Source organism: Neophocaena asiaeorientalis, unplaced genomic scaffold, assembly GCF_003031525.2.
Source record: "Neophocaena asiaeorientalis asiaeorientalis breed wild unplaced genomic scaffold, Neophocaena_asiaeorientalis_V1.1 scaffold447, whole genome shotgun sequence".
NCBI classification, from domain to species: domain Eukaryota; kingdom Metazoa; phylum Chordata; class Mammalia; order Artiodactyla; family Phocoenidae; genus Neophocaena; species Neophocaena asiaeorientalis.
The window spans coordinates 813440-829171 of NW_020174372.1; positions in this window are offsets into that span (position 1 = coordinate 813440).

Genomic DNA, 15732 nt, shown 5'->3' on the forward strand with positions numbered 1-15732 from the left:
ATAGCAAAAATCAGAAAACAAAATGACAATCAAATATAAACAAAACACAAGAAAACAGATGGCAAAAGTAAAACTAAGCATATCACATGTTAGTAAACATGGATGGTTACACTCCTCCATAAAAATGAAAGATTTTCTAATTGCTTTAAAAATATTTAATCCATAGCTGGGATATATCTGAAAAATTAGACAGAAATTTTGAACATAAAAGCAAATGGGAGAAGATTTATTAGACAAATATTACTATAAATACAGTCACAATATTAAGTTCAAGATGAATACCTGTTTTTTTCTTTTTGAGGTGAATACCTTTATATGTATAATATAAAAAGATAACATAAAAAATAACCCATAAAGTCATAAACATTTACACAAAACATGTCAAAAGATCTAAATATATGAAGGAAAAACTAGAACTATAAGAAAAATTGATAGCTGCATAAGTTTATAAGAAATAATGCCTCTTATGCCTGGGAAAACTATCATGGGGATTTACATTCTGTTAAAAGTAAAGCAGTTTTGGAGAAGGTATTTCAAAAAATATCCAGAGAAAGAACAAGAGTTGTTTTCTGAGGCTTGAAAACTAATTATTGGAGGAATTTATGGGCAAAGTACTCTTATATGTTTATAGAAGGCCTTGTTAAAAGACAAGGATAGATTCTAAATTACTAGAAGTGGTTTAATAAAGAAGGAAATGTAAACTGGGATGGCTGTTGTTTCAACTCTAACTAGGAGATTCTAGAGCGGAAAGAGGAAGAAGGCTGGTAGGTCTCAAAACCCTACTCAGCAAATAACCAACTCCCAGATTATTATCCATCTATTTGATTCTGGATAGGAAAGCAACAGCAGCAGCCAAGAGTGATAAGTAACATCAGGAAAGTGACATAACTGAGCCTAAGTGGGGAGCCATAAGTAAGGAATCCTGATTGCCTGGCTGGCCTCTGGACAACCCCACCCCTTGGCTATTAGAAGCAGCTGCCCTAGTAAGGGTAGAACTGAAGTATAAAAGACTTCTGGTGACAAGCTTGGGTGTTGGGAGAGACCTGGAGAGTGGAGGTGGATGGAGGAGCAAGGAATGATCTTTTTTTTTTTTTTTTATTGGAGTATAATTGCTTTACAATGGTGTGTTAGTTTCTGCTTTATAACAAAGTGAATCAGTTATACATATACATATGTTCCCATATTTCTTCCCTCTTGCGTCTCCCTCCCTCCCACCCTCCCTAACCAACCCCTCCAGGCAGTCACAAAGCACCGAGCTGCTGTGACAAAGCGAGAGAGAGGCATGGACATATATACACTACCAAACGTAAGGTAGATAGCTAGTGGGAAGCAGCCGCATAGCAAGGAATGATCTTGAGGTGCTCACCCCCATACACAACCAGAATTTTTTTAAGAACACAAAAATAAATAAATAAAACTATTTAAAAAAAATAGAAAAACAGCTTTATAAAAAGAACACAGAGCGAAGCTTGGACTTTTGCTCTTTTTTCCCTCCTTCCCCAAAGCAATATTACCACCCAACATACTAGTGAAGCCAGAGAATAATGCAGGGGGGCGGGAAGCCATATTATAAATGGAATGACTTACAAAGGGAAATTAACTAATGGAATGAACAGAACAGATATTCAAAATGGGATATTGGAAACACGGCATAAGAACAAGCAGTTCTGGACAGGATCTTATTGGAGATATTAGGATGAAATAAATGTATCATTACTGAAATAGAGACCTCAATGAATGGGTTGAATAAAAGAATATAAAACACTGGAAAATCAGTTATAAGCTGGGCAGATAAGTTGAAGAACTCTCCCAGAATGTATCAACAAGGAATAAAATAATGATATATATGTATATATAAATTATGAATTCAAAAACTTGAAAAAATAATGAGCCAGAATTTCCCAGAATTAAAGAAAGATATATCAGACCTCTGGCTGAATAAATGCGAAAAAGTGTGCCAAAAGGGTAAATAAGAAAAAAATAATTTAAAGTAAAAAAATTTAAAACCTCAACTAAGTATATTATAGTGAGATTTGAAACATAAAACTAAGAGAACATGCTGAAAGTTTCTGGAGAGAAAAAGAGAATCACCTAAAAATGAACATGAATCTGACTAATGTTAGACTTTTCAACAGCAACGCTGGACACATGAAGACTATGGATTAATCTTTCTAATTATGGAGTAATCTATGGACTTATCTTTCTGATAAGCCCAAATGAAATTATTTAAATTACTTTTTCATTTTATTTTATTTTTTCAGTACTCCAGCCATCTCCACCACTCCTTCCACTTGGAAACTACTGCAATAGCCTACCTACTGCATGCATTATGTCACAACCCATTAATGTATGCCTTACATGGCAGTTTAAATGGTATTCTCAATCCTCAATTAGAGCTTGTTACCTTCTAATTAAAATGCATCACCTTGGGGAAAACATCTAAAATCCCAACATGGCTTAAGGCACTCTCTGGTCTAGTCAAGCACCTCTGAATGCTGCCTGATATGAGAATCCCCAGGGAGATTTGTACCACTGCATGGGACCTGCTTATGTAGTTCTCCTTGAAGGGCCTGGGGCTGCCCCCAGCTCCCCAAGTGACTCTGAAGGCAGACAGTTCAGAAACCCTGATCTTGCCCTTGTGGCCTCTCCAGCCCCACCCCTTCCTTGTGTCCCTTCAGTGCTCCTGCTGCACAGCTCTCCTTCTGTGCCTTGAACATGTCATGCTCCTCCTTGCTCCAGGCTTTGCACAGGCTGTGCCTTCATCCTGGTACACTCCCATACCCTTTCACCAGGGTCACTCCTGCTCTGCCTTCAGATCTAGCTCACGCCTCACTTGCTCAGGGTACCCCTTTCCCAACTTCCTAAGTCTCTCTCACATGTCTTAGAGACTTAGAGCAAGTGATATATCTCCTTAACAGCACTTAAGACATTGGTTACAGCTTAATTATTTGTATGAGTCTTTCATAAAACTCTCTTCTTCTCATTGTGAGCTCCGTGGGATTAAGGAATATGTCACTTTTCTTATTTAGTATTGCATAGTTTTCAACTAATGCAGTGCTGCCTAACAGTTGTTGAATGAACGAGTGAATTAATCAATGACAACTATAAACCTAAAAACAGTAAACATCTTAAATTCCCATAGGCCTTGGTTGCAAGTCATATACAAATGTATTATATTTTGTGCATATATATGATTGTAAAGGTGTGGTAAATCTAATGGGTAGATGAGCTAATGAATGATATGAGGCTATATTTTGAGTAGCACAAATATTTACTGAAAAATTATACAATTATTTTTCCCATGTTTGTTAAAAAAAAATATAAACTTTTTCCTTTTCCAGAGAAAAATCATGATTGCAAACCTAATGATCTGTGAACTCAAAGCTAGAAACATATCTATAACAGAAAATATTTCCATGTTTTTGGGACCCTTTCTTAATTTTTTTCTACCATGATTTTTCTAAAACCGCTTTGATACAAAATGTCATTTCAAGATCATTTAAAAAAGAAGAGTAGAGAATGTTAATTCATTTGTAAAATAAGAATTAAGTGAACAATCTATTCATGAAGTGTCTTCAAGGGTGATAAGAAATAAAGAATACAGGTTGTCAAAATGAATCATCAACTTCTCCAAATCCGGGAAATTCAAGTTTAACAAAAAATCCACAATTTCCACCATCGCACTTTGAAAAATAAAGGCAACACACAGCCTATTTGAATGGCATCTGTCTTAGATTGCAAACATCATCAGGAAAATCATGAGGGTAATCAGTAAAGGACCGACTTGAGCAACCAAGAGAAGTATAATATTTAATGGATCACAATTTATCAAAGAAAATTGAGAATAGTTGATCCATAATACGTGACACTCAAACCCTGAAATACCACTGACTCTTCCAGGTATGAAGAAAGTACTTCTCAGAAAATTCTCATCATACATGGAACTAACATTTTTCTTGTAAAAGCAGAAAACCTGTGCTGTAAAGAGCTAAACATCATGGAGGCAAAGGGCTCACAGTAATCTATATGTGTATTTACCCATATATAAAATTGTGCTATGCTTGTTTTTTTATTTGATTTTTAATGAAAATGAATAATTTTATATATTCATTACTATGCAGTTTCTTTTCACTTAACTTTTTTCTAATTATTAATGCATATTCATGTAATTTTAACACAAATAGGACAGTATAAAGTATTTTATTTTTTGGTCTTAGCAGTCTTTTTTTTACCCATGTCCCTTTTTCACTCCTCCTCTTCTTCTCCACCCTGGGCTGCCATACATGGTGGTACAAATTGCTAACTGCAAACATCAGATCACATTGAGATCTATACATTAGTTACCTATTGCTACGTAACAATATTACCACAAACTTGGCAACTCAAAACAACCCAAGTTTATCATCTCACAGTTCCTGTGGGTCAGGAGTCATGGTGTGACTTAGTTGGACCCTCTGCTTAGGGTCTCACAAGCCTGCAATCTAGGTGTCATCCAGGGCTGCAGCATCATCTGGAGGCTCGACTGGGGAATTATCTGCTTCCCTGATTGCATAGGTGTTGGCAGCATTCAATTCCTTAGGGCTGTAGGTCTGAGAGCTTCAGTTTTTTTTGTGGCTGTTGGCCAGAGACCATCTTCAGCAACTCACCTGTGGTATTTGTCACGTGGGGTTCTGCAACACGGCTACTTGCTTCCTCACAGTCAATGAGGGTAAAAGAGATTCCAGAAAGATGGGAACTACAACCTTAAGTAACATAATCACATACATTTAATCACCTTTGCTGTATTACATTATATTGTAGAAGCAAATCACAGATTCCTCCTACACATAAGAAGAGGAAATTGAAGACGGACATGAACACTAGAAAGCAAGAAACATGGAGGGCACTTAAAACTCTGTCCACCACAGTTTATATAAATGATACCCCTCGAATTACACAGTGCATAATCTGTGTGGCCATATGTAGCTGTCCTTTTCATCAGTATCAGTATCCCTTCACTGCCACCAGGGAACTCGTGGTAAGAACCTGATGTGTATCTTTCCCTACTTTTCCCTTGCTTACATAATAATGTATACACATGTAAGAGAAATATTTTTAAGGCTTGTTTTACGAATAGAGGTTATATTATGCGGTCTCTTCTCTATTGCTTTTTTCACTTAGTAATATTTCATTCCAAGTCAACTGATACAGCTCTACTATATTTTTCTAATGGCTATACAATATTCCAAAATGTGGATATATAATAATTTATCTAACCTTTCCATTGTTGAAAAATTACTCAGTTGTTTTATTTTTTCCTCCCCTCAAGTGAACATACAAATATATTTATTGCATGTACATATATATAACATATATTCATATATATCTACCTATAAGAATATTTGTTCTTATAGATGGTTTCTCTCTTCCTGGGAGATGCAGTCTCAGAACTGGGTTGCTGAATTAAAGGGTATGTGTATTATATTTTAATAGATGGGGCCAGATTCCTTCCAAATTGGCTTTAACAATCCACACTGTCATAAGCAAGGCATGAAAATACCTTCTCTTAACATTCTCCATAACAATAGGCATCTTAACTCTTTTAAAAATTATTACCAGTCTAATAGATGCAAAGCATAGTTCATGTTACTTTGATTTGCATTGTCCAGGATACTCTGAGTTGGAAAATCTTGTAAATGTTCTTTCATTTATTGAAGACATATGTACTGAATGCCTACTATATTCCTACGCACTGCTCTACAACAGGGAATACAGCACATCATATACATGATACATATATATAGTCAGCATGAAATTTTGCTCAAATGAGGGTAACATATATTCATAATTATAATAAGTTGTTAATGGAGGTTATAGTACTATAGAAAACATTCAGCAACTTTTAGAAGTTCATATAGGGAAGATAATCATTAATCATATTTTGTGATGAAAACAAACTTTCTTACCTCCAACATTTTAAAAAGTTTTAGGTGGAGTTAGAGGTTGTCAGCCTATTTGAACCTAGTAATGTTTAAAAGTCTAGGAGACATAAATTACATTTCAGTGGTGGGAATGGGGATGGGGCAATATTCCTTTATAGAGAGAGTTCATATTCCAAGTCATGGAATTAAGTTAGTGGGAATAGGTGCCAGAATTGTAAACAAACAAACAGAAAAGGTATGAAGGAATGTGTGTGTGATGGGAGTTGGGGGGAACAGAGGAGTACCTCTTAAGGATCTTGAATACAAACTTTGTGGAATGTTTAAAACAATGGGTGTAAGAAGAAGAGCATGCAGAATAAACTGAATGACAGAGACAAAGGGACTTGGGCAACCAACTCAAGATCAGAAGTGAATGAGGTGGATTCGGTCTAAGATGGTGAAGAGCTCCTACTCCAAATACAGGAGAACAGGAAGCAGGGCCTCACCAGACCCTGAATCTGCCAGCACCTTGATCTTGGACTTCCACCTTCCGGAACTGTGAGAAATAAATATTTTTCCTTAAAGCCACCCAGTCTATGATAATTTGTTATAGCAGCCCCAACAGACTAAGACACTAGGTTAGCCAATACATAAGAATAACGATAATCACTTCTCCAGCATCTTCTATGCGCAGCAGTGTAGGACCCTCTCACTGAGAGAGGGGTCCTAGAGGAAAGTGCCCTTGAGCCTTGACACTTCTTAAATCCTGCCTTTTGCAACATTACTGTTTTTTCTTTGTCAAAAGTGTATTCAAATTAGGTTAATTAGTTAATATCACAACTAGTTAATTAATTCACTTTCTTAGAAACAAAAGTAACTTTTTAAAAAAAGTCTGGATAACTTCCTGCTTTGTCTCATAGAAGAGAGTAATGTAAACAAGCCATTTTAGAGATGGCTATGAAAAGTTGGAGATGCCATGACTGCCTTTGCACATTATAGTGAAACTTAAAGCACTTTCCTTTCTATGCTCACATATGGAATTGTCAAGTTAAATACTATATGCTGATAAAATATTCCAAGCAATTAAAAACAAATAAGACTGGTGTCTCACATGAGACTTGGAAAGTGAATACTATGTTCTTGGAAGAAACATCCAAACTACACTGAGGACATAAAGATCGAAAGTACATTTAGAAAGAAAGTAAACATTCATGAATAAAAACGAATTAATCATTTCTTGTCCTGAAAAAGGTCAAAGATCTACATTAAACGAGAGGGTATAAAACAAGCATGTGCTATGTATTGGACTTCATTCCTCCTAGCAAAGACTGGTGCAGTCTCAAACTTGATTTAAAATTAAGGAGTTGGGAATTCCCTGGTGGTCCAATGGTTAGGACTCAGCACTTTCACTGCCAGGACCCAGGTTCAATCCCTGGTTGAGGAACTAAGCTCCCACAAGCTGCACAGTGCAGCCAGAAAAAAAATTAAAATAAAATTTAGGGGCTTTGTTTTCAATCCTCAAAAGGTACTGGACGGAGGAAATAGAGGCAATAAAATTTCTGTACCATGGCATTTTCCTTTTTGAGTGCAATAAGTAGAAATCACTTTGTTTCTAAATGAGTAAAGAGAAAAAAATTTACAAAACAATAATGTAAACATATTTATAGTGCTTTTTATCCTTTGTGAATTTGACAGACGTGACTAACCTGCTTTCGTAAGGCAGGAAACCCCACATTTTTCTGAATTCTTAAACATCTGTGAAAACATCTTTTACACCTATTCACCTATGACATTTAAAAAAGGTATCACAGTGTTCTGATAGAGCCTGAAAAAAAATGAACTTTTATAGAACCTATCTTAATTCATGAGTTAATTTGATTCTGGGGACCAGCCATGTATTAATTCATTGAACACATATCAGGTGCCTACTTTGTGCCACATATGTTCAAGGCATTCAGGGCTATAATGAGGTAAACGCATTCACCAAATGGTAAAAATGGAAGCCTGGAAACCCCACATTTTTCTGAATTCTTAAACATCTGTGAAAACATCTTTTACACCTATTCACCTATGACATTTAAAAAAGGTATCACAGTGTTCTGATAGAGCCTGAAAAAAAATGAACTTTTATAGAACCTATCTTAATTCATGAGTTAATTTGATTCTGGGGACCAGCCATGTATTAATTCATTGAACACATATCAGGTGCCTACTTTGTGCCACATATGTTCAAGGCATTCAGGGCTATAATGAGGTAAACGCATTCACCAAATGGTAAAAATGGAAGCCTGAAAACACCATGTGCTGTGAGAATGTGGAATAAAGGAATTTACATACACTGCTAGAAGAGATGTACACTGGCAATAAGTGTAGAGCAGTCCATCCTCCTTATTCACAGACTCTGTGAATTTGCCTATCCACTAAAATTTATTTGTAGCCCCCAAGTCAATACTCATGGTGCTTTTGCAGTCATGTGTGGGCATGCACAGAACAGTGAAAACTGCGATTGTCCAGTGCACACGTTCCCAGCTGACGTCAAACAAGATGACACTCTGTCTTCTTGTTTCAGCTCCACTCACTGTAAACAAGTGGCCTTTTGCAGTCTATTTAATGCCATGTTTTTCACATTTTTGTGCCTCTTTTTGGTGATTTTGTCGTTTAACATGGCCCTTAAAGATAATGCTGAGGTGCTGTCTACTGTTCCTAAGTATTAATAGGCTGTGATAGGTCTTATGGAGAAAATGTGTGTGTTAGACAAGCTTGCTGTTGGCCATGAGTTAACTATTAATGAACCAACATTATATATTAAATAAGGTGTCTTTAAATAGAAACACATAAATTAGGGTTATGTCTTGATTGGCTGATGAAAATGTGACCAGAGGCTCACAGGAACCTAACCCTGTATTTCCCCTAGGAGCAATGGCTCAGTATTCGCCGATTCAATGTTTGCAGTGACTTTACAGAACATAACCAACACAAATAAGAATCTGCTGTATTGCCTTATTGCTATGTACATTATCACTTCATTGGCAATGTCTTTTTCTACAAGAGAAGCAAAGCTGATCATTTCCCTTAATTATAACAAAATATCACTCTCCAAAGAGACTGTGTGCTTCTTGCCATTACTTTCCTCAAAACCAGTCCCTCAGAGTCTGAACATTCACAGACATTATGACACTTGTCCTTCATTCTTGAAGAAGAGGGAAGCACCTTTAACTTGAGATTAGACAAGAAAGAAGAATGAAAGGAACAAAGGGCTTCACAGACTAACAGGACTAACAGGTCCTGTGGCCTTCTTCTGACCAGTGGAGAGATGCTCCTATTTCTATTCCTTGGCTTCCTTTTCTTCTGCACCTTATTGGAGCTCAAACTCCAAGTCCCCATAGCACTATTCTCTGTGATACCATTCCATGACTCTGACTTTCCACGTTCAAAATTAAGGAGAGTGACTTGGAGAGAGAGGAGGTGAGATATTTTAATCACCAGATGGAACCTGAGCATAAAACAAAACACCTATTGCCAAGTTGAAAATAATAACAGCAGCTAATACATATTGATTTTTCCTACATGCCCAGTACTATGTTAAACATCTTATATGGACTACTTTATTTAATCCTCATACTAACTCCAAGAGGCAGACGCTAACAGTATCCATATTTTAGAGGTGAGGAAAATGAGGTTAAGTGAATGTTCAAGGTCACATGACTAGGAAGTGGTAGGACTTGGATTTGAATCTGATCAGTCTAGTTTCAGAGCGTTCTCTTACACCACTCCCGTTTGCTTCCTCTCACAGGATTATAAATTTCCTAGTCAAACCTAAGACTTGAAACTCCCTTAACAGAAATACTCATCTGAGGCCTAGTGCAGCAGAGCTGAGCAAAGCAAAAAAGAACAGAACTTAGCTACTTTCCTGCTTCTCCTCATCACATGGGTGTGGACTATTTTTTCTTTTGTGGGGGGGTTTCCAAGTTAATTTTTAAATTATATAAAGAGACTAGAATTATTTTTCTCATTTTCAGAAACCCATCAATTGAGTGACATCGAACTACGTGTCTCCCACCGAGGAGAGTAACTTAGAGACAATTTGACACACAGGCGATGTGAGCTAGAGGTGGGGAAAGCTAGTGTCTTTCTAAAATTGCATTTGTTGATCATAAGCACGAGACTAGGGAAAGAAGTAAGTCTCCCACTGATCACTTGTGGAGAAGGGGGCTCGCAGTTCTATTTTCCTTGGCCTTGACTCCTTGGAGCAGCTCAGTGTTCACACCGGTCACATTTCAGTGTGAACACCGGATTTACCCTTCCTCTTCTCTGGGAGCTTTCAGGACAGTCTCATGCATATGCCTAGCAGGAACCTCTACTGATCTGAACAGCTTGATCATACAGGTGGCCACATACTGGTCGTCTTGGATGCCTGGCTCCGAGAGAGCAGGAACCCTGTCAAGGTGGGGTGCTAAGCATACCTGAGAGTAAGTGGGTGCATTGTTGGTCTTATACAAAAGGATGGCCTAGGAAGATTTAAGTAATTTGAAATACACTATCAAGTTACATGTAATAAAATCACTGTGTTTTTCATTGTTCAGGACATTGTTCTATAACATATAATCCTGTATACAAGCTCATGTTCTCTGATAATGTGTAGTGCTACACATATGCACACATACGCATACCATTTAGGTCCATAGAAATAAATTTACTAAAACCTCTGTGTTTGTAGGAACAAATAATTTATTACTGACTTCCTTTTTCAACTAGATGTTGTAAACAGATGGGATTCATTGGCCACCATTTGCCTCTTCTAGGTGAGATATTATCGAGATATTTATAAACCACTTTTTTAAAGGGACTCTGGTAGATAAGACCAGTTGTAGCATGTTTGATGTTTTGAGAGTAAGATAAGCAGAAAAGAGTTAATGAAACACAAATGGAAACTGTAGTTTATCCAGAAGGAAATAGGCTGTAAAACTGTTTTTAATCTGAGTTGGGTTTTTGGGGGTGCTAGAATCTTGTCTCCACTGATCAGGGAGATTGCACACTGGCCAAACTGGAAGGGCTCTACAACAGCACCTCTAGGGAATCCTTAATATCGGGATCTTCAGGAAAATGGTCACGTGTTTGCTGTGACTCCTGCCAAGCTTTGAACTAAGAGCTGTTTGCATTTTAACTGGCTAGACAGGAACACATGGGCACCTCAGACAGACTAACACTTTGCTTCAACTTCAAGCAGATATTTTTAAAGTGTTCGTTCAATATTTTATTCAGAGTCAAAGCATGAGGGAAGAGCAAAGAAGGAAAACCACTGGTGGCAACGTCTCTGCTATCCCGGCAATTGATCTTTGGCTCTAAATTTACATATCTCATTCCTCAAAACTAGCAAAGAACATTTTTAGAGTGTTTATTATTACTGGGGTATGTTCACTGGGGTGTCTCACCTACACACAAAAGCTCCAAGGGGCTTATTCAAAAATTCCTGTTACTAATTACAGAAGTTTCTCTAGAGTTGAGTGACATTTCTAGAAATCTTGCTCACATACAAGTACCTGATCTCCTTTCCTTGTGAGATCTCTGACCAGCATTCCATCTTATCATGCAATAACTTAATCACAATCACTATGACTGAAAATACCATTCAATGCATTGGTGCTGAACTCCAGTCACTCCTCAGTGGGTGAGGGGACTAGACTGTGTGACAATATCCACACCCCATGTTACCTTGTTTCCTTTGTTGCTGATTCTCTTCTGTGAGACCTATAGGTCTGCAGTTTTTCATTTTGTGATGGGTTGTTGTTTTCACATTTCAGGTCCCTGTAGATAATATTTACATAATCCTCAATCTCTGCATCTGCAAGTGCTCAAAACTCACTGTAAGTACTGTCTTTTGGAAGGCTTCATTTCTTTCCATCGTGCTTTTACAAAACATGGACTTCCTGGATTTTTTGGTTGATCTTTGGGAAAGTTTTGGTCATTTTACTTGGTCCAGCAGACATTTATCTTCCTTAAATTTCCCTTCTCTCTACCAGCTGCATTCTCTATCCTCTGTGCAGCTGATGGAAGAGGTATTTGGAAACCCTTTCTCTTCTTTCTTGAGGTCAAGCTTGTTCTGTGCCACTATGTATCATTAAGAAGCATCATTATACCCTACTAGCTAATTAATAGCACACTCATGCTACTATGTAATTATATCCAATATTGTTTTGCTACACATAACCACATACCTATAAAAGGTTTTCCCTTAGCCAACTTTCTGTGAACACAATGACAAAAAAACTTCAGCTGAAAGGAAGGTCATGACTTTTTTTTTTTTTTTTTCAGATTTTGAGTCTGTAATTGTAACAGATATTCCTGAAACAGAGAAATCATGGATTTGGAAAATTCTTCATATTAAGAATTCTATGTTCCAAACTTTCATAAATTCCATTGGCTATTAGAGAACTACATTGGAATGTATTATTTATGAAAAGCACATAAAGGCAGCTGACTGATTCCCTAAGCGGTAAAAGTATAACTCTGAATCTGAGGTCTCGGCAGACTATCCTTCACAAAGTTAGAGAAACTGGAATTGACCACGCTTTAGTTCACAGTCCCCACTCTGGGGAGTTCTGTTGGGTTGCAGATCCCAGATGATTCCTGGGAAGGGGCTTTTGGTCACTTCAGCTCATTCCTGAGACTTTTTTTTTTTTTTACAGAAAAGCTCAGCAAAGCAGCAGGTCATGTAAACCAAATGTGTTCTGTAGACTTCAGCGCCATTACGCTGGGAGCTACGATGGGACAAGAAACAAAAAGGGAAGCACAGGGACTCACATTTACTGAGTTCCTACTCTCTGTGTTAGACTTGAAGTCTTTAATAATTATAGAAAACTTCTCGATTAGTTTGAATTTCATTAAGAGGAACTAGTTTAAGCCAAACGGATTCATGTACTTTAACCAATGAAGAAACTTTCCCCAACAAAACTATTACCCCAAACTTTGTGAACAACCATGGGTTTGCTGTACCAAATTAATAGTTTTCTATGTAATTTATGTGCTAATTTCAATTTCAATTTCACTGTCAATCCCATCTGTTATTGCTTCAATCCTGAATTAATGAGGCAAGTTAGAGCTGGAAAATGTCACATCATCTGAGGGCATTGTTCTTTTCTAAGGTCATATAAAATGAAAGAGTACTTTTGTCATAATTCAACAATCCATCCCATTTTACAGAGTCATAACATGCTAGAGCTGGAAGGTTTACAATATATCATCAAATCCAGATTTACAGGTAAGGAAACTGAGGTCCAAGGAGGTAAAGTGATTCATTCAAGTTTTTGTAGCCATTGTTCCTTATCCATTGCTTTTAGTTTTACAAGGCCTAGATGTAACCTTTAATTCATCTGAAGCCTACATTCTGCTACTCTTCATAGGTAGATTTAGGGCTCCTCACCTTCCCAATGTTCCTGCTGAAGTAAAGAAGGACTTGAGTTGCTTCACTCCTCTTCTTAACACTTAACGGATTCTATTTAGTCAGGGCTTGCTACGTGCCAGTCATTGTGTTAATACTTTTATATGCATTACCACACTTAATCTCCATACAGATAGGAAAACTGAGGCATTGAGGGTTGGTTATGTGCCCAAAGTAGCATAGCTATTAAGGTGGAAGAGCAGAGTTCAGAGACTTGGAGATTATGCTCTTAGCTACTGTGCTATGCTGCCTCCTTCTGCTATGCTGACCTGGACTAGAAGCTTCAGCACTCACCTCTGAGTTCACAGCTCCACCCTCCTCCAGTATCCTTGTTTTATTAAAGAGATTCCTGCCAACAAGCTTCTGAGCTAGAATCTTCTCTAGAGGTTCATGAAGTAGGATTCATTATCTCTTTTTTGAAGCCCCCATTGCCTCTTTTGATTGCCCTTCTGAATTCTTTCCTAGCAAGTCTGTCTCACTTCCCAGCAAGAAGTCTGACTTGGCTTTTTTTTTTTTGTTTCTTTTTCTGTCTGCCTTCCCAACATCCTCAGCCTGAAGGCTGGTGCACTGCTGCTCTGACCAGGGCCCAGGAAGAGCTGTTGGCTGGGAACATTCACTTACTGATAATTCAGAAAGCAAAGGAAGCACTGAAGGAAATGGGAATCAAGATGGACAGGAGCCAGGTCATCAGCATTGTGCATGTCATACTGAGAAGCCTGGATCAGATCTTCCGGGTGATAGGAAACAGCTGAAGATCTGTCAGCAGGAAAGTGATAGGTCTGACTCTCAGAGGGAGAAAGAGTTCTCTAGAAATGTGGAGAACATTTGGAGAGAGATGGGGCAGATTGAACTTCTCCCTCCTGCTTTGCCTCTCTGTCCAATTGATGGACATCTGGGTTCTTCCCTGCCTCGAAAATTTGCATACAATCTTTGTGTGTGGACATATGTTTTCATTTCTTTTGGATAAATACCTAGGATTGGGATTCCTGGACTGTATGGTAAGCACATATTTAACTTTATTAGAAATTGCCCAACTGTTTTCCAAGTGGTTGTACCATTTTATAATCTCACCAGCAATGTATGAAAGTTCCAGTTATTCTACATCCTGTCAGCACTTGGCAATGTCAATCTGCTAAATTTAGCCAATCTAGTGAATTAATGTGAAGTAGTAACTCAATTTAGTTTTAACTTGTATATCCTTAATAGTTAATAACATTAAGAACTTTTCATGTGGCAACTGATATTCTTCTGTGAAGCTAAATCTTTTCCACATTTTTAATTGCATCAGCTTCTTATTATTGAGTTCTGAATTTAAAAAATTTTCCCTGTACAACATGCACATATTATTGAATATGTATCTGCAAATATTTTATGCCAGTCTAGTGACTTGCATTCTCAGCTTCCCTTACAATGACTTTCAAAGAGCAGAATTTTAATTTTGACAAAGTCCAACTTATCTTTTATCTTTGCAGTTCATGCTTTTGATCCTAAGAAACGTTTGCCTAACCCGAGGTCACAATGATTTTCTCCTGTGTTTTCTTCAGAAAGCTTTATAATTTTAGTTCTTATATTGAGGTCAATGATACCTTTTGAGTTTATTTTCATGTATGGTACTAGATAAGAGGGATTTATTATTTTGCATAGGAATGTGCTACTATTCCAGTACCACTTATTAGAAAGACTATTCTTTTCCCAGCTGAATTACCCTGGAACCTCTGTCCCCAATCAGTTGACCACACATGTCTTCTGTATTAATTATTCTGTTACATTGATCTATATTTTTATCCTTATGCCACTATTTCCTCTCATATTTACCTTTTATTTAATACTTGAACTATTTTCTGTTTTTTGCTTTTTACTACATTTCTGTGCAGAAGAGGTAATATAGAAGGCCTGACACTGCCCTCCTTAGAAAAACCTGCTTGCAAGCTTGGCTCTTGGGTGGCATCTGAGAGCTTGGATTTCAGGAGTGTTCCCACCATTCCTAACTCATAAGAGTGATTCACTACACCTAAAATGTACAAACAGTACAGTTATGCTGAACACCCGATTTCCTTTTGGAAGCCTGGAATTCTGGTATGTGCTAGGTAGTCAGTGCCTACCTGACCAATCCCCAGTGAAAATCTTGGCACTCTCTAATGAATTTCCCTGGTAGACACTGCACACATGTTGCCACAATTCATTACTGGAGGAATTAAGCATGTCCTGAGTTACATCTCAGGAAAGGACTCTTGGAGGCTTATGCCTGGTTTCCTCTTCATTTTGCCCCATGTGCCTTTTCCCTTTGCTAATTTTACCATCTCTCTTTGCTGTAACAATAATCCATTCCTCTGTGTGTGTGTGTATATATATATATATATATATATATATATATATATACTGTTCCTTTGAGTT